Source organism: Canis lupus, chromosome 3, assembly GCF_048164855.1.
Source record: "Canis lupus baileyi chromosome 3, mCanLup2.hap1, whole genome shotgun sequence".
Lineage (NCBI taxonomy): Eukaryota > Metazoa > Chordata > Mammalia > Carnivora > Canidae > Canis > Canis lupus.
Genome location: NC_132840.1, coordinates 52,688,112 through 52,693,466, shown reverse-complemented (window position 1 = coordinate 52,693,466; position 5,355 = coordinate 52,688,112). Strand labels below are relative to the sequence as shown.

General features: G+C 44.7%; 1 non-coding gene across 1 annotated transcript; it reads left to right on the top strand.

Moving 5' to 3' along the window:
- The first annotated feature begins 4,429 nt into the window (after nt 1-4,429).
- LOC140631362 (U6 spliceosomal RNA) lies at nt 4,430-4,536 on the top strand. Its single transcript, XR_012028988.1, has one exon. It is a non-coding gene; the product is annotated as a U6 spliceosomal RNA (small nuclear RNA).
- Nucleotides 4,537-5,355: the final 819 nt, after the last annotated feature.

Genomic DNA, 5,355 nt, shown 5'->3' with positions numbered 1-5,355 from the left:
ACATATATTTGCATGATGTTGTGCTTCAGAGTGAGAGCAACCCAGGGAGTGAAGCAGAGAAGTGTATAATTGTATCTATGCTTAAGCCAGAAAAATGAAGTTGGGAGTCAGGTAGCGTGAGCATGAGTGGAAGATGTTCCTGAGTTGGGTTAATAACTGAAAAAACTAGGTGAATAGATAGTAGACTTGGGAGCATAACTTATTTGTGCCAGAGGTCTTCCCTTGGCAACAGTGAGGGATAGGAGAATGAAAGAAGTGGAAGGACCCTGTGCTGTAAACATCCAGATAATAGGTGACCGATTCAGGATTCTTTTCTTTCAAACAATAAACAATCCAGCCTCCTTTAGCAAAAAAAAAGCAAATACATTGACTCGCATAACTGCTAAGGCTGGGGTTCAGCTCCATGCAGGGGTGCCAACGTTGCCAGCAGAATCAGATTCTCTTCATCTCTAACTTGGTTCTGTTTTTCTGGCAGTATTCATTGTCCTTTCATGGGCACCAGAGAGTTGTCTTCTGCCTTGTTATCACGGGGAGGAAAAGGAAGGGCCATTTCTCCCAAGGACAGTCAGATAGCCTGCTCACTCTCATCTCTGGATCATCTCAGCGCTCCATGACCAGCGGGTCTCAGGGTGAGGTCCTAGGACCACCAGCATCAGCATCACCTGGGCACTTGGAAGGCAGGAAATACTTGGGCCCCACCCCAGACCTACAAAATCAGAAAATCTAGGGATGGGACCCTATGTGTGCTTTCCCAAACCTGGGAATGTCTGGTGCAGATTAAAGTTTGAGGACCATTGGCTTGGAGAAACTGACTCCTTACTTGAAAAGGAGGCCTCATTTGAGGGAGAATATATTTTCACAGCAATAATGGCAGTTTAGCCAGAGGTCAAGTTAGATGAACTTCTAGAATCTATCAAATGCCAGAAAAAGAGAAGAAAAATAACTGTGAGAGAGATTGCTGTATGCTGTCTGAACATGGCTATTTTGACCCTGAAAAAATGCAAATGCATTTTTGTTCCGTTAGCACATACTCTGCAGTCCAGTAATAATGCATTGTAAACAGACCATATTAAAACAAACAGTTCTCTCTAGATCTTTTTTTTTTTCAATATTTTCTCTAAATAGTTATTTGGTAATACACATTTTTTCTGTTTTGTAGAGTCCCTAAATAGCAGAGGTCTCTGTTTGGAGGAGCCAACTCCTGTCTCCTAGTGCCAGAATGTTCGTGGAGTTTTCACTTTACTAAATAAAGAGCTGGAGCTAATGTCAGCCCTGTGGTGGTACTGGGTCCTCGACCCAGGAGGAAAAATAAGGAATTAACAGTTCCTTTCCCCTCCTCAAACCAGAGCTGGTCTTGGACCAAACGGCACCGAAGAGGAGTCACAGTCTCTGGTTTTCTGTGTCTTTCCTTCTGCCCGATGATCTTCATCGATGCATTTTGGATATTTGACCCACACTTTTAAAATCAGGTGATGTTGCATTTCTCCTCACCCCCACACCTTATGAAATCCTCTAACGTAAAAAGATTGCTAGTGTAACACTTACCTGGAAGGGTTAACACTGGACAAAGGGTCAGAAATGAACAATTTTTTTATGTCGACTGTTATTACTTGAAGTCACAGATTGATCACTTCAATGATTTGATCTTCAGATTCATCCATACAGTAGCTTCCACAGAGGCCCCGTGGACCTCTTAGCTTTCTTTGTCGTGGAAGAGGGACCACAGGCTCCTTGATGGCCTATGGCTTTTGCTTTCTAAGCTTTGTGGATTTGTGGTCTTGGAGATAGAAGGGACTTTGGCCATTGATCATTTATTTACTGGTGTTGTCTTAGGCAGGCTATGTTTAGATGCTGTGTAACACTTAGGGTCCCAGCATGAAGAGGGAGGCCCTCCCTTGTGCATAGTTTGGAGGGCCCGTGTTACCTACCCCTGCCTCAGAGCGCCTCTCGGGGGGCATGCTCTGCCACTGGAGCTGTCCCAGCTCCTCCACTCCTGCCAGCTGGGAGCAATACTCTGCAAGAGTTAGTTCAGCATGTGGCATGTGGGCTCAGGATGTCTCCTGATCGATAGATACTCAGATCTCCGCCAGATTGCCTGCTGACTGTGCTCTTTGGGCAGGTAACTTAACCTCTCTGGTCTCATTGTAAAATGAGGATCATAATAACACAAGGAGGTGGTGGCGAGCGTAAAAAGAATGAATAGGCGTAAACTGCTTAGCCTCGTGCCTGGTGCGTGCTGAGCACTCACTGTAAGCATGAGCTATTGTCTGTACTTCTGCAGTGGTGCTTCTCTCACTCTGCCTCACATCCTGAGTTAGAAATATGACTCACACTCCCCTACTGGATGGAAAGGGTCATCTCAAGGGCAGGGGCCGTATCTACTCATCCTTTAGGATCATCCTTTAGTAGCTAAACCTCAGTGTAGTATCTTGAGCTTACTAGGAGTTCAAGAAATGTGTTTTGAGTTAAGTTGAAGCCCCCCGGCCCCCACCCAGAGCATATTTGGCAAACTCCAGAAAAACAAGCCTCCCTGCTCCTTTCTTTCACCTAAAAGTGAAGTTCTCCAACTTAATCTGCCAACAGATCCCTGCCAGGATTCTGATTCTCTAGATTCCTTTTGCAGAATCATTCTCACCACCAAAGATGCCTGCTGCTCCCATGACTTCTCCCCCTTCCCCTCCGGTCTGCTTGGGGTCCCACAGCCAAAGCTCGCACCCCATTAAAAAATAAAACGCCAGCCAGTCCCTCATCTAGGTCATCCAATAAGATGTTCCCTCCACCCTGCCCATATAACTATTTAACCTAATGGGGGCATATCAGGCCCTCCATAAGACAGTGCCAGGATGGACGAAGAGCTTTTGAGTTCTTCGTGTTGTGTAAGCGGCACAGTCACCTTCTCTTGTCTCTTTTAAGACTCTCTAACCCCATCCATGCTTTGGAACTCACTTTCTCCAATAGTAGCCAAAGAACAAGCAGGAGAATGAACAAAGTACGTAACTGCTCCCCGCCCCCACCACCCAAGATCTATCAGATCCTGTGTGGTCCAGATCCCTGGCAGTGCTCTTTCCAGTGGCGTTGGTCAGGGACCTGCCTGCCAGGGCAGGAGAGCAGGAGTACATTAGAGACAGAGCGGTGTACTGTGGAAAGGCATGCAGTGAAAGCTCAGACATCCATCAGGTGACCACTTTCATTTGTAAGTGCTCGTTTCCCCTTCCCTACTGTTGGTCTGAGGAACAGCAGAACAGGCCTGAGCGGTGGGAGGTGCATTCTTTTCCTAGGGCTGCCCTCATAAGACCCACCAACCTGGGTGGTTTAAAGCAACAAAAATCCATTCTCTCACAGTTCTGGAGACCAGAAATCCGAAGACGAGATGTCTGCAGAGCCATGCTCTCTCCAAGGCTCCAGTGGAGAATCTGTTCCCTTCTTTGTCTTAGCTTCTGATGTCACTAGCAATCCATGGCATACCTTGGCTTGTAGACACATCCTTGCCTTCTCTGCAACACAACCACATGGCGTTCTCTCCCTGTGTCTTCACATAGTCTTATAAGGACATCAGTCACATCGGATCAGGGGCCTATCATCTTTCAGCATGACAGCATCTTAACTAATAACATCTACAACAACTCTGTTTCCAAATAATGCTGCATTCTGAAATATTGAAGGTTAGGACTTCAACATATCTCTTTTTGGGAAAACATAATTCAACCCATTACATAAGGGGAGATGTTTTGATGTAGCTGCACAATAGGTGTTTTCATATTAGTTCAGATTGGACTTTTAATATCTAAAAATGAGGCTGTTCTGTTAAACCTGGAGGAGTCTGTTGGTCCCACGAATTGGTTATTCGAGGGGGAGGATGTAAGATACGGAGCAGGTTTGGAGGTATTGGTGGAGGCAGTATTAACTTCCTGCAGCTACACCAAATCCGGTCCACATCCCAAACTAGACCCATCCCTATTCAAGCTTCTACTTTCAAAGATAAGGAAACTCAGGCCCATAGAAGCATAGAACCTTCCCACAGTTGGATTGAAAGTTCTCTCTGTTAGGTGATCTGTAGACCACTTTGTTCTCACCTTCATACTTGGAGAGAAACCATCTTTCCAGGTTTCCATTTCTGGCAGGAGCTGGCTTTCAGTCAGAGGTCAAGACTGGTACAAAAAGGCAACAACTCATTTGAAACTAAAGTCTCATGGAATTGAGAGGTCCAGCAGTAGAGGGAAGTAGAGTCAGGTGTGCTTGGGTGAAGGGTTCCAGCTCTATCATCAGGAGCCAGCCTTTCTCCAGCTGTTCACTCCAACTGTCCCTGCCCAACCTTACTGGCTTCATTTTAAATCACTGCTACCATTTCCTCCCCAAAGGTGACCGAACCACTGTCCTGACTTCTGCCATCATTGATTGGTTTTGCCCAGCTTTAAGTTTATATGAATATGTGCTGCCTTTGGCAGCACCTATACTAAAATTGGAAAGACGCAGAGAAGATTAGCATGGTCCCCGCACAAGGATGACATGCAAATTCATGAAGTTTATATGAAATCATGACATGTATATTTAATGTCTACTACTTTTGCCTACATTATGTTTGCAGGAGTCATCCATTTTGCTACACATGTTTGCAGTTCATTCGTTTTCCATGCTATTTGTCTACGGTATAAACATATCACAACTCAGTGCATTTGTCTCTTTTGCAATAGATGAACACTTTCTGTTTTTTTAATTTTATTTTTAATTTTATTTATTTAAATTCCAACATTTTACATTTTTTTAAAGATTTATGTATTTTTTTGGGGGGGGAGGGATAAAGGGAGAGGGAGAAAAAAATATCTCAAGCAGACTCTCTGCTGAGCAGGGAGCCCAGTGTGGGGCTCAATCTCACCACCCTGAGATTTCTGTTTTTAACTATGACTGCCAGAAAAATTTTTATACATTTTTTTGGGGGCAGGAACATAAACACATGTATCCTAGGAGGAGATTTGCTAGGTAAGAAGATTTGCATGTTTTCAGTGTTAGGAGGTAATGTAGAAGTTCTTATGTCATTGCATGAATTTATGCTCACCCCAACTGTATACGAGACTTCTGTTTGTTTCAGTGTCAGTCTTTCCAGTGTCACTACTGTGGTGGTGCGTGGTGATTCCTTACCATGATGTAATTTGATTTTCCCTGAAGATGAATGAACGGACTTCTGATATATTTATTGGCCATTTAAATACCCTACTTTGTAAAGAAACTGTTTAAAAGTAACTAATTGGTGGGCAGCCCGGGTGGCTCAGCAGTTTAGCGTCACCTTCAGCCCAGGGCGTAATCCTGGAGACCTAGGATCGAGTCTCACGTCGGGCTCCCTGCAAGGAGCCTGCTTCT